The sequence below is a fragment of the Passer montanus genome, unplaced genomic scaffold, assembly GCF_014805655.1.
Source record: "Passer montanus isolate IOZ18808 unplaced genomic scaffold, ASM1480565v1 scaffold46, whole genome shotgun sequence".
Lineage (NCBI taxonomy): Eukaryota > Metazoa > Chordata > Aves > Passeriformes > Passeridae > Passer > Passer montanus.
Genome location: NW_024369485.1, coordinates 1828403 through 1843348, shown reverse-complemented (window position 1 = coordinate 1843348; position 14946 = coordinate 1828403). Strand labels below are relative to the sequence as shown.

The 14946-nt window shown below is 42.2% G+C and overlaps 1 protein-coding gene across 1 annotated transcript in view; it reads right to left on the bottom strand.

Annotated features, from left to right (window-relative positions):
- VSNL1 (visinin like 1) overlaps positions 1-14708 on the bottom strand; it is an 86684-nt gene extending 71976 nt beyond the window's left edge. Inside the window, exon 1 of the mRNA XM_039721621.1 lies at positions 14577-14708. The gene's annotated coding sequence lies outside the window, so the exon portion shown is untranslated. The remainder of the gene's footprint in view (positions 1-14576) is intronic.
- Between the last annotated feature and the right edge of the window lie 238 nt (positions 14709-14946).

The following is a 14946-nucleotide window of genomic DNA, read 5'->3' as shown; positions in this document are numbered from 1 at the left end:
TTTTGGCTGAGTGGAAGATAGATATGGAAAATCCTTGCAGGAATGCCAGAGTGCAGGGAGCAACCTTGCCTACTAATGGATGCAAGCTGCCCAGGAAGAGAGGCAGGCTGATCATTTCCTCCCTGCTTGTTCATTTATTCCCCTGGGAACAAGTTATACTGCAGTGACACATTAGGGCATGTGCTGTCAAAATACTTCTGGCAGAAAAAATAAGTGAAGTATCAAGTGACTGAGTCCTTCCAGCTAGCCATGGGATGCAGGGCTGCTCCAGCCAAAGCAAGGTCCCACTACAGCTGAAGCACACATTTAAATTTTTCATTTAGAATGATAAAAAGTCCCACTGAATAGTCTGCTACAGGAGCAGAATAAAACTGGCAAGTTTGTTTGTTAAGAAACAACCAGACTTTGCATTTCTACTTTCAGAATACACACCAAAGCTGGAAAGTTTTCTGTATGAGTTCCTGTGTCTTGCTGTGCTGAAAAAAATTGTATAACCAACTCTTACGTATGGCAAATCTTCTTTTGTCTTCCATAATGTGGACTTGGACAGCACTTGATGGAGCCTGATGGAGTTGAATTGGCTTCTATCCAGCATGACTGGTGCTCAAATGACTCAATTTTTAAAATAATTTGCCATAATAATAAATGGGAAGTAATGATCACCCAAAGCTGGCCAAAGATTTAAGGGATTTTTCAAAGGAAAAACAGGAAGCACGCAACTTATGGACCATTCCACATAAAAGACATACCTTTCATTTGCTTCTGCTGCAGTACTTTAAAAAACACAATTTTTACCAGGTATTGGGCTTTACATTGTCACACCCATGCCCCTCTGAAACAAGGAAGAGTGGATAACAGCCACTCCTGCCAAGGCTTACTGCAGTGACAAATCTCAGGTACAACCCATGGATTAGCAGAATGCCACTGGTTATGCCTGTTCTCTGCACTGTACTGAGAAATCCTCACATTTCTCTTCATTCACAGTCAAACTGAGTTCCAGGTAATGCTAATGTCCAAGGGGAAAAGCTACAAAGCCTGTCTAAAATGGAATTTGTCTGTACTTTATAGAGCTTTACCATTAAGCTGTATGGTACAAAGCACAGGAGTCAATCTCATGCTTCTTTCTGAAGGACAACTTCAAATGCAAATGAGAAGCTGGTCTGAACTTATTTTTTCGTAGTACTTTTGACAACATTGCATGCATATGCAATGAGCATGTTGACACCTGTATTTTTTTATGCAAAAGCCTAAAAAGGAAAAATATGTCAAGGACTATGGCTTAACTAATAATTGAAACTGACATAAGAATTGTATGCAAATGCAATATAATGATGAAATTAATCCAATGTAATTAAAACCCAGAGATAACAGAGAGGTGCACCTCCTCCCTATCTACTTAAAGAGCCCAGTCCATGCTCTGCATTTCACCCCTCATCAGATTTAGTCCAAGTGAATCATCATTATCACAACACTATCCAACAGATCTCACCAGCAAAGGCACAAGAAACTGGGAGATGTGTAAATATCTGCTTGTTTCCATTCCATAAACATTCCAAAATTAGACTGCTGCTAGTACTAATGGTTTAAATGTAAGCTATACAATATTTATTATTTTTATTACTTGTTACTTACTATTATTATTCAATAATTTTATTAAATCTTCAGTTCATCAAGTACACACAAGCACTTGCTCCCATTACAATTCATAAGGTTTGCCAATATTACTGAACTGCAATGTTTAACTTCCTAACAAATACCTCAGAGAGCCAAGAGGAAAGACAAGCCTCAGGAACTGGTCACAGGCTGATCACAGCTCTATATTGCTCCCATGGCACCATGGGATCATTGCACACTGATTCTACTCTCACATAATCCAGTTCTCCTGCCAAAAAGGGTTCTACTCTGCAAAGAGCCATATTCACTTCTGAAAAAACTCCTTACCTAATGTCTTGTGTATATCCCAGGATTTGTGTGGTCATGTGCAGGGTAGATAAGAAAAAACTGGTCATGCTTTTTTACTCAGCAAAGGAAAAAAGGGTCATATGGGTGAGATAAACCACAAAAAAACAGGCCATAAAGCCCTGCCAGGAAAGGCTGGGCTGGGCTGGAGGGGTGGTCATGTGCAGGGTAGATAAGAAAAAACTGGTCATGCTTTTTTACTCAGCAAAGGAAAAAAGGGTCATTTGGGTGAGATAAACCACAAAAAATAGGCTATAAAGCCCTGCCAGGAAAGGCTGGGTTGGGCTGGAGGGTGAGCTCAGCTCGAGCTGGTACCATGTTCCCCTCCCTGCTTCCAGCAGCAGAGATCACCTGGTGTTGGGGCAACCAGACATAGCCCAGACAGACTGGGGCACACCAGTGTCACACCAGAAGTCCAATGGGACACTGCTTTTATCCAAATTTCTAGTCCTGCATCTCATTCTTTTAAAACCCCTGATGTGGCCACACCACCAGCAAATCTTGTGCTACCTGTCTCTGATGGACAACAATCATCGATATGGGAATGATATCAGAACAGTGTGAAAACTCTTTGGAGGCAGAGATTGCCCTTTACTGATGTATGGCACTGAAATACTTAGAATTGAAAAATTTACACAAGTTGCCAAATGTTTTTCCATCTTGACTCATAACAACTAGAAAATGTTTGAGGTTTTGTACAGCCTCTTTACATTTATCAGTGCTAACTGAACTCCTCCCATGACAGGAACTTCAGTTTTAGCACTGTGGTCAAGCAGATGTATAAAACAGGTTCTGCACTTCTCTAAGAATAAGGGTTTGCAATTCCATCCTCTGCTTTGCCATCAATTCTCTAAAAGCTGTTGGACAAGGTACGTTTCTGCCTTCTGCATCATCATCATGTAATACTAAGTGAATGAAATCATGTTAAATTCTATAAATATGCCAATATTGTAGTTGCCATATCCCATTCAAAACTGACATCAGCAGTGAAAAAATACATGGCACATAAATACAAATGCAAAACAATGAGCAACTTGTCACATAAATTCTTCAAAATCAGCTCTCCAAACAGGTTTTTACTTCAGAAAAGAAGAATTTTTAAGAACAGCTGTTCAGTCATAAGATCAATGAATCATATGATGAGAGAACATATAAAGTATTATGCAAATACTTCACATTTTGTTTTCCAATCCTTCTCCCCACTTAGTTTCATGTCCCAAATGCCTTTGGATGAGCAAATTCCCCTGCACCCACACAGAGCTCACTGCCAGAGAGAGCTTGCACTGGGGGTGTTTCTGTGGTCATTTTTAGGACTTGTATGTGACTTAAAACCATCTCAATTCTCCTTGCTTTTCTCCAAGAGCTACATCTATCACTCATCTGACACATAGTATAAGAGAAGTTATCACAGCTCAGGCAGTCATTGGCAGTTCAGTAGGAGCTTTCTCTGAGCACCTAACTCAGCTGCTTCTGCCCTAGCACAGCTCTGATACAGCTTTTCTGTTATGGCATCAGAAGGAGCAGTTCAGAGAAAAGTGGCAAGAATCAGATGGATTTATCATTAAATTCAATGTTTCCTGCAAATTCAAATTTTCCCAGAGGAGTTTTCTCACAACACCTAAAAAAAAAATCACACAAAGTAGTGCATCTGTTAGTACTTTTCATATTAATCACCCTTTTGGTGAGAGACTCCACTCAGTGTTTCCTTGATGTTGACACCTTTGCCTTCTGCTATCTTCAAATGTTATGCTACTCCTTTTCCTTGCTCCCCCCTTCCTTTTGATTCATTTAAAATGAATCTCCCTAGCACTGAAATCCTGACAGATCTGATCCTGCCTACCTCTCTGACATGATTCATGATCACACCTTCTCCTTTTCCGCGAGTCTCATCTCCTTTAGGCTAAGAGCTTGCTGAACACTTACACCTACATTTCCAGTCAACTCTGTGTGTTCAAAGCAACAGACTTCCCCATGTATTTAAATCCAGTCACTCACAGACATGTTTAGCATTTACTCTGCGGTATTCAAATTCATTCCTTGATAATTTTTTTCCAGTAGGGATCAGACAGATCAGCTCAGAGAATGAGTCCTTACATTTGTATGGCCTTGGACTTTGGTCCAGTTACTTCAGGAAGGGATTAACCCAGAAATCTCCATTTCACATTTAACTCTATGGTAATTTTTTATAATGATCAGCAAGCTATCTTTTAATGTGTTTCTAAATATTTCCTGATGTCAATATTTGTCAATAGTGCTGCTAATGCCACTGCCCACTGATGGCACATGTTTCTTTTCACTGTAGAACCATATATAACTCACTTCTACTATAACTACTACTTGAATTTTTAAAGCATATACTTCAGGAAGGGATTAACCCAGAAATCTCCATTTCACATTTAACTCTATGGTAATTTTTTATAATGACCATCAAGCCATCTTTTAATGTGTTTCTAAAGATTTCCTGATCTCAGTACTTGTCAATAGTGCTGCTAACGCCACTGCCCACTGATGGCACGTTTTTTTTCATTGAAGAACCACATATAATTCACTTCTACTAGAATTTGAATTTTTAAAGCATGGCAAAGTAGCATAGCACAGTTGTCAGAGGGTGACTTTGCTTTTGTAACTTGTATGAATTTGGTACCTTTTTAGTTTGTTTGTTTCTCCCAGACTCAACGTTTATGCCAGAGTACCTCATTAGTCAAGTGCCCAGAGTGATACCACTAACTTTGCCCATTCAGAACAAACAAAAAATGCTAATTTCTGCAAACTTCTTGAAGGTACTTTCAAAGGAAAACAGAAGTAAAGACTGAAATGGCTGTAAGCTGCTTGTAGGTCTTCGTAGACTGGAGAATCTCGTAAGTTAGAGTGACAAAATGCAGAGTTGGAAAAATAAGGGAATGTGTTAGTTTTCTCACACAGCTTCAGATGTGGAAGACCTTCTGAATATATCAATACTGTCAACAGTAAATGGATGGATTTACTGGGCAATACAAGAACTACAATCTCCAGATATCTCTGTTACATACAACACCAGAACAACCTTGAACATTTCATGAACTTTCTTTTATCTGGAGATGAGCTGACATTGATATATTGTTATTGGTCTTCACTAATATACTCCTGTTGGCAACAGGGAGATGCTAGCAGCTGAAATGAGTCACATACTGCAAGACCTTGCAATTTATATGGAAAGAAAGTACAATTTAAAAAATATCTGTCTCCTCCTCAGCTGTGCAATGCAAGACACCCACCAAAACTCAAGTCATAGTCAGACAGTTGTTTTCCATGTATTTGAAGCACATGAAATTTTAGTGGTTTTTTTTTTTGTTTGTTTTAAATTGACCAGCTTTAATTCACCAACATTAAAAAAGCAATACAAAATAATGACAGGACCATTTGATACTGAAATAAAAATTACTCTTGTATTTTATATATACCATGGATTTCTCAAGCAACAATACAGATCTTTGTCACACTGTTTTCATTTATTTATAGTTGCATATTATGAAAAAATCTACAGTTTGGTTACAAATATTTGAAGAAAGTAATAATCTAAAACAACAGAAGTAACTAGCCAACAGTTCTCTAGCTCATTCTCATCTAAAGAAAGCAAACTGCTTTGTAACTGAAGGACTTGCAGTGATAGGTTTTGTTAAGCAAATTGACAATGGCGTTAAGATAGGTACATACAACAGAACTATTTATAGCACTATGCAGGAATAAAAACCAGAGAATGTTATGATAAATTACTGTAACATTTTCAGTCTCTACTGAATCGTCTTACCCTAAATTCCACATCCCAGGGAAAAAAATAAAAAAGGAAAAGAACTACATAGGCTGCATTTCTACTCTGCAGATTTCCAAGAACATCTTGGGTCTTGCACTGTGATTAAGAGTTAAGGCACTGAAGAGAGTGATTCAACAGAAAAAGCAGACAGACACACAGAAAGAACACAGCTGTACTCAACATCTGTTTACATGGTACTGTGACTTCTTACAGACTTCTCTTTGAAAGTACCAGATACCTTGTACATATCTAGAACTATCTATATACAAACCCAGCTGTTTATGACATTAATTCTAGAGTATAACTACACTACAGCCCAAGGGCTGCAGAACAACGTGTGCCTCAGCCAGCTCTCCACTCTCTGGCTTTTCCACTGTGAACAGTCCCATGGGGGGAAGCAGAACATGTATGAATGCATCCTAATTAGGTCTGCAGGAGGTAAACCCAGTCCCTGCTACCAGGCATGGATTGGCCCAAAGTCACTCCATTCCATCCCTGTACATGCACCCTATCTTTCTGCACAGGCTGTATTTCTGCACAGGTTGTATTTCTGCACAGTACATGTCTTGTATGTTGTTAGAATTTTAATAAATTTACCCTTATAACACTGTACATACAGCTGCACTTTCTAGAACACATGCAAAGGCCAGATCCTTGTTTTACAAAGCTCACAGTTTAAAAAACACAAAACCACAGCTAAAATGCAAGATGAAGGAGGCATCCACCACGGTTAAACACACAAAGCCAGTATCGCCAGGGAGAGGGAGGCTCTTAGGCAACAGGAGACTTTGGAGCAGAATCAAAGACAGGGAGCAGAGCCAGACAGGGAGGAAAAAAGGCATCAGTAAAAGCTAAGGATGAGATAAGACATGAGGCAGTTAGTACCTGTTGACACTTCAGGATTACATTCTCATACAACAGAGTGGGAAGCCTGATTGAGTAATGTTCACCTCTTAAACCATGTGGAAGCAAGTGTTACTTACTGATCTGTGTTCCAGTAGCACCTCTTTGTGGCAGACACGTGAGAAAAATGTAAAAACATCACAGTCCCTTCCAACCGTCCTATTTTCCCAAACAGAAATTAAAATTATTAAACAATAGCCATTGAACTAAGTAGCTAAGAACTCACCCAGTGTGGGGACAACTCTTGCAAACAAAATCTATTTATGAAGAATGATCAAGGCTACTTTGTAGTCTTCTTACCATACTTGAGGAGGAAAAGGAGTCTTGGAAGCTACTTCTGTTAAGCACTTTGGCATTTTAATAATAGTGGTGTATTGTTAGGATTTCACCGACAGGAGGCAAGAATATTTACACATATGGAAAAACCAGTTTGTGATTATCTGACTCTCTTTATTTAAGGATGCATGATGTAAAGTTTTAACAAGGTTAAACATGTAACACTGATTTCATACTATTCTTCTAAATGTTATTCTGCATGGATGGCAGGGACCAGATTCCAAACCACCTGGAGTTCTTTGTTGAGCATTGTTCAACCTTACAATGTGGTTGATGTGACATATCCAAGTCAAATTAAAAAAAAAAAAAAGACCCAAGTAATCCCCCAACAACAACAAATTCCCATCCTCGCCTAAAAAAAACAAAAACAAAAACAAAAAAGCCCCAAAAACCCAGAGCAAACTTTGTTAGACATTTGAAGATGCAGTCCTTTTGTACAAGCCAGTCTGGTTTGCAAAAATCATCAGTATCATCAGAGGTTTCATGCATCAAATTAAAATCACTTTTCAGGCTATCAATCTTCCAAACTGAAAGACTTTCATGACGTTAAAAACATGAACTTTAAGAACATTCACAAATTATGTTACCCATTTGTATGGTTTTAAAAATGTATATTTAAAAGGAAAAATTGCTGCTTAAGAAATAGCATATATTATGCTGTAATGAAAGATCATTGACTGTAATGAAATTGACTGGATATGTGCTGGATGTTAACCATAACCACACAAGTAACTTTTTGCAGGATTATCCATTATATAAACTGATTTTATTTTCAGTTAAAAACTTCTTAAAATGTTCACTTTCATCAACTTTAGAAAATCTTAACTTTTTCCTCCACATATACCAGCTTCTACTAAAAAACAAAAGCATTTTAATTCTAACTACTAACTAATATCTCATATTTCATTCTCTAAGAGTCTTCAGTTACTTTGTATTTCTAAATATAGCAGATAAGAGTACAGAGAAATATGCTGTATTGTAAGAGCTTTTCTAAACAACAGTTTCTAATTTTAGACTACTCCATTCTGAATAAAGTCTAATTAAACCACATATATTCTCAAATGCAGTTCACAAGAAGGATAATATTCATGTCTCCTCACTATATTTGATTCCATCTTACAGTGAACGACTTAATATCTACTTTTGAGTAAAAATGTTTTCTATAGAGTGGAACACTAAACTTTAATTAAAAAAATAAAATTTCAGTAACATATTACCTTTGTGAAATTATTTTCAGTTTTTAAAATCAAGTCATAGGTACTCTACACACATCAGGTTAACAGCTGATCTATTTAATTTTTTTTAAACTGTTTTGGGGATTGATTGTTCAAGAAATCATAATTAAATCTGGAACCATCACATTTTAACACTAAGGATAATTAATTACTAAAAAAGCTTAGCAAGAACAGAGATACATTTTCCATTCTCCATGGTCTTTAAATCAAGACTGATTTCTTTTCCCCCCTCCCCCAAAAGGAGAGTAAAGGCATCACTGAGTCAAATGCTATGGCCTCTGCCAGACCTGGTTAAAATGGTCATTAATTTCCCTTGTAGATTTAAACATTTATGAACCTAAGAGCTTTCTTCTCTAACATGCAACTTTCTACTTAGGTAGAAGTTAAAACTAATAAAAGTAATTTTCATCAAAAGTTTTAGAGCCTTATGTTTATTAGTCTAAAACCTCTGTAAATTACTGTCACAATGTGTTTTGGTTTTGAGTATACAGTTTGACTTGTACGAAGTTTAAGCAACCAAAGCAATCCCATTGGTTGATATTATATTGGTTGATTCAACTCATTAGAAGTTAAAACAAAATATTCTAATTTTTATGCCTAACTATTGTATGAAAATACCTTGACAGGACCAAAATTTTTATTTTTAACAACACTTTTAAGTCTTATTATTATGGGATCTCTGTTTTTAGATCTTTTCATAAATAAACTTTGAAAAAGTCTAAGTTAGTGAACAAGAAGTAACTAAAATGGTTTTTTTCTGTTATTTAATAGCGCTGCATGATGCTTCTCTGAAATCATCAATTATTTAAGATTAAATCTGCTTTAAGCCAAAAGTGATAAAAGGTCATTTTAACCAAAAAGTTTAGTATCTCATATTTATATTAGTGTAAAAGCTAAAGGAATCACCATTACATCTTTTTTCCTGCACATCAACTCAGACTTTTTTAATACAGATTGTGTAGATAATCTTCGTCAAAAGGCTTTGTGATGGTAAAGTGATTTTAAAATTCTTTATCTTCCTATTAAGAAATTATTTCATTATAATTATCTTAAAAGACCCACTTGGTAATCTCAAGTTATCACTTCTCATTATTTTAAAGCTTGTAGGTTCTTGACAAAGCTTGTAGGTTCGTGACAAACTCAAGAATGCAGCAAACTCCTGATTTTTCAAAACAGTGAAACTGAGAAAGTTGTAATACATTCCACTAATTTTTACAGTCTGGGATTATATATATGACTTCATAGGGTTTATTTCAGGGAGAAAATCTTCAAAAATATCTGTAATGTGTATTCCTTTGTCCTTCATATCATAATTTCAGAACACATCATGCTTAGTTCAAAAAAAGATGCAGCTGTCCTTTCCTTCCAAGGAGCACAATTTATTTCAATTAGCTGTGGTTTTACAAGTTATTTTACTAAACATATTCTATTCCTTACTTTCCTCAGGGGAATAATCACAAAGAAAAACAGCTTGATATTTTATAAACAAATCAGTGAATTTGACTATCAAGTGGCTTTTATCTTTTTCTCCTTCAACTGTCTCCTTGAAACTGCTTGCTTTTTTCAACTTTCATCTATGAGACCATCTCTGATAATCTGCCTTAATTTCCTACAAGTATATTATTGTCCTTTCAGTCACATTCACATCCAAATGTGGAAAAGCTCTTGAAAGCACAGACCCTGTGGATAACACTGACATAGTTAAAAAAATAAAAAACACATACATATTTTAGCACTTTATAACTTAAAAAGTAGTAACAATTTGTAGCACTACTCCAAGATTATGCATTCTGTGAACAAATATCCTTTTTATCATGTTTAATTTTCCTTGAAAGGGTTTATAGCTATTACTGCACTACTCCAAGATTATGCATTCTGTGAACAAATATCCTTTTTATCATCTGTTTAATTTTCCTTAAAAGGGTTTATAGCTATTACCCTCAGACCAATAGCATAGAAGTAAAAATATAAGACTGTCTATCTATGAATAAAGACAAGTAGTTGGAGCTGAGGTAAGAAAGCGCCGCCCTGTGATGGGAGCCCATCTGGATCCTTACATCTTCCAGCACAGCAAACGCTCTCAGCCTTCCCTGTTGGTGCTGTATTCCTGTACCACACAGAGCTTTCAGCACTGCCATGGAGACAAGCTATGGGGTAAACCATGGTCTTTCCCAAGAAAGAAATAAACAGAAAAGAAAATAACTGGTAAGGTGGAAAGTGATCCAAAGATGCAATGAACATGCACAAAAAGAAGGAACAAAATTACACTCTGAAGGAAGAAAAAGCCCAAGCATGCAGAATGGCAAAAGGTGTGCAAATGCAGGTAATAGTAACCCAAAAGAAAATGGGGACAGATTAAATGGTCTAGGCTCATTATAGAGTAGTCTGAATCAAAATTAGGCATGAGAAATAATGAAGGAAGATCACACAGTGCTTGTCTCTGTTCATGTAAAACAAAATTTAAGAAAGCAAAGAATCCATGGGCAATCAAACCCACCTGGAAACAAGCTTCTTTACAGACCACTCAAAAGTCAAAGGGTATTTAGCCCCAGTGCACGCTGCTAAAACAATACCTATTAAAAACAGAAGGACGAAGACCCGTGCTGACAATGTTTAACATCACAGACGAGGAGCACAGTTGCTCAGGGTAAGTGCTGCGTGTTTCAATTCCTAGGACTTTAAAACCAAATCTGTCTACCATACTTTAAATTTTCTAACTCAATCTTCAATTAGTTTACATTGCTGTTTGTTTCACAATTAGAGCATGAGCCAGCACTTTTTGGCCAAGGGACATAAAATTCTGGAAATCTTTGGGAAACTGCAAAGGTTGACAGAACTGAATACCTAAAATGGGAGCGTGAGGCACAGATACAATACAAAAAAGCTTAGGAATCCATTGCGCAGACAGACATAACATTACAATTCCAAAACTGAAAAACAGAACCAGGACAACAGCCTGAAATGTAAACAATTACGGAATCACCCACAACAAAGTTCACCACGTTCATGTGTTTGTTACGGGAACCTGTATCCTTAGATTTAGATCCTTCCTGCAGCTATACTGAGTGTATGGACAGAAAAAGTCAAGAGGCCTGTAGCAGCCCAATGGTGCTGCAGCTCTCTAGGAAGACCCTGCTGGAAGGAACGTCGGGATCCCTCCAGACCCCAGACATGCTGCAGTCAGCAGGATGTCGCAGCCTGGGACACGTGGCGCCTTTTCCAAACAGCACCAAAGCCAGCGGCATTGCACCGCTGCCATCCTGCACAGCCAGCCTCATCTCCTCTGCTCTGCCCCATCACATCCCAGCTAATTACACTTGGCCTCATCATTCTGGCCAGAGCAGAGCTTCCCTTCAGCTGCTGCTGTGGGGTGGTATCAGCTCTGACTCTTCTGGTACAATACAGCAGGGGAAGGCACGCAGGGAACCGCGCAACGGGAGCGGCGGCGGCAGAGACATCTCTGGCGTTTGCTCTGTGTTGTGAGTTACATAACGCTGTGATACTCCGGAGTAGATGCCGCTTGATGACACAACTGATCTGCTGGCAACAGCTGGACGTTCCAGAACAAGAAGCACGTTGAAAAATCACTGGTGTGCAGGTATACCTTTGTATCAGTCAAGAAGACAGGGCAACCTAGAAAACTGGTTAAATATTGCAGCCCTATGTCATAAAACTTTGTGGATAAATAACAAGATTAAGGATTCAGTCCTTAATTAAAAGGTAGGGATAACACACAACCAATATGAAGAACATGTTTCCTTACTTTTCCTTGACAGCAACATCAGCCCAGACTACTTCAAGCTTTGCTTGAATGGAGAAAAACATAATTAAAGTTTTAATTAGAATTGATCGCAGTCCACAAACCTGAAATGGATTGTGCTGTATGAACACTGTACTAGAAGATCTTTCAAGCAAACTGATGTTCTTAAATGAACTATATTCTTTAAAAAGGAAAGGCATTCTGTCAAGTAATAGGGTAGTAGTGAAAACTAATGACTCTGAAAATGCGTGACAGAAACAACTACAAGGAAGTACGTGTTCTGAAAGGGACAGTGAGTATGTATTCTACAGAGACAGCTTCCACATACACTTATTTTTCTGTGTGCTTCATCTGTTGCATATCTTATTCTGGTTATAAAATATGTCCATCTTTTTATTCTTCTTAAAGAGATAATGATACCTCTGAGATCTAAACTTTCCAATATATGAAGGATGAGAATGCCTATCCAAAGGCACACCAATAACAAAACATTGCTAAAAATATATCGCCAGCAGAATTGTTGGGAGAAGTACCTGTATTGCTTAAACCCATCTGTTACATTAACATCTTCTGTACAAGAACACGGAATTTATTCATATATTTGGCCTTTTGATAATTGGCCATGGGTTAAATGCCCAAGCAATCACCCTTCAATTTTAATGAAAAGGGCAGGTGTTTTCATCACCGTGTTATCCGCACGTTTGCTTGTCAGCCGAAAAGCCTGGCGGTGCAGGTAAGCCCCCTCCCCGCCTCGCCGCCCTGCTCCGGGTCGTGCGGGATTCGGGAGCGCGGTACCTGCGCGGCAGCGGGAGCTCCGCCCGCTCCGGCTCCAGCCGCCAAGGCGGAGAGCCCCGTCCCACCTCCGAAAAGCTCCTGAACAGGCTCCTCCAGGGCCGGGGAAACGGAGGGTCTGCAGTTGCATAACATCAACCCCCCCTTCGCCTTCGCCTTTCTCTCCCAATCCCCGACGGTTCCTCCGCACGCCAGAGGCCGGAGCAGCCAGCCCGGGATGGGGCAAGCCCGGGAGGGGCCGGGGGGAACACCCAGCAGAGGAAAGGCTCTTGGCATTGCGGACGGGATGCGAAGCTGGGGTGGGGGAACCTTGCGAGTGGCTTCATGCAGGCAGGGGACCGCCTGGCTGGGGCGGGAGGAGGGAGGCGTTCCCTTGTGGGGGCAGTGGGGAGAGCGGGGGACTCCGGGGGGTGGGGACACCTCTGGGCGGCGGGAAAAGCCTGGCACCGGGGGGGCCGGCGGCACGGGCAGCGCCGCAGAGGGCACCGAGCGGCGGGCACCGAGCAGCCCGCGGTGCCCGGCAGGGCTGGGGTCCCTTCTGGCAGCGCTGAGCCCCCGCGTCCCGGCGCGGCACCACGGGCGCCGGGGAGGCGTCCCCGCCGCAGCGCTGAGCACCGCGCTGCCCCCGCTTCCCGCGGCCAGGACCCGCTCCTTCCCGGCGGGAGATGGAAGAGCAGGGCGAAGAAGCCCTCGGGGTAGCGGCAGGCGGTCCTCCCCTCGCCCCACACACGCAGCGCTTCTCTCCGGGGGAGAGCAGCTTATTTCCAAGCGATGCTGGCGCGCAAAGTTGCGGCGGTCGGGCAGCCCCTGCCCGCGCCCCCTCCCTCCCTCCGCAGCCGCGCACATCCCGGCCCCCGCAGAGCCCCCGCGCTCCGCTCCGCTCGGGGCGGCGCGGAAATCGCCTCCCTCGCGTTCCGCCCCGGCCGCTCACGATCTGCCTCAACCTGCTCCACCTTTTGTTTTGATCTTTGGAAATGAAATTCTCCCTCCTGCCGTCTCCTTTCCCTCCTCCTTCTCACGCCTTCGTGTGGGAGATGCCCAGGATCGCACACCAGCTTTTGTTATCTCCTCCCACCTCCATCTTCACTCCGATTGATGCCCTAGTAAATAGCAGGAGCGCGGCACCTCCGCCCCGCACCTACCCCGCCACCACCTGCAAACACCTCGCCAGTTGAATAAATTAAATGATAAAATAAAACCATCCCTTACAGGCAGTATGACAAGCGATAGAGCGATCGCATGGATCGGGAGCACTTTTGCCTCCCTCGTGGTGGGATGACCTTGTGAGGGCTGCTCTGGCGCTTGGTTTCGCACGGTGTTTTTCCCCCCCTTTTTTTTTTCCCCTTTTCCCTACTGGAAAAAAAAATCACGCCCTTTTCGCTATCCCTTTTCAAACGAACACGAACGCCAGACTCCCTGTTCCACCAAAGCGTTTCCAAGCGCAAATTGTTAGGCGACAGCTCAGCTCTTCCTTTGGATGCTGTCGGTGCTCGTACCCGGATCGGTGGGGGATGCGGTCCCATCTCTCCACAGTTAACGGCAAACCGCCGCGGGCACGGTTTCCCTCCGCCTCGCCAGCGGAACAACTCCCGCACACCGACCGCGCGCACCAACTTTCCCGGTGAGGATGATCTCCGACCGCTGAGGCCGCGCAGCCCCCGCCTCAGCCCCGCCGCGCCTCCATCCCGGGAGGAAAAGCCCCGCGCGGGGCAGCCCGGCAGCCGGCTCTCGCCCGCACCTCGCGGGTGCGGAGCCCGGATCCCCCCCCCCGTTTCCCCCTGCGGTCCCTCCCCGCACTTACTGCGGGCGGGGGTCTGTCCGCGGTGCGGAGGAGGGCGCAGGGCCCGGGGTCCCGCGCGCTGCTGGGGCCGGAGGGACAGGGGCGCGGGCAGAGGGGCGCAGCCCGGCGGGTCGGGCCTGGCGCCGCCGGCTCGGCCCCGTGGCCTCGGAGCCGTTCGCGGCCGAGCGCAGGCTCCCTGTGCCCGGCGTCGTCCGTGCCGTGCCCCGAGGGCTGCGCTTCGCTCGGCGGCTCCTTCGCTCCACGCGTGGAACCGCGATGCGCCCGGCGTGCGGGGACAGCGCCGGCGGCGCGGGGTGATCACAGAATCACAGAATCAGTGAGGTCGGAAAATGACCTCTGAGATCATCGAGTCCAACCTGTGACCAAACAT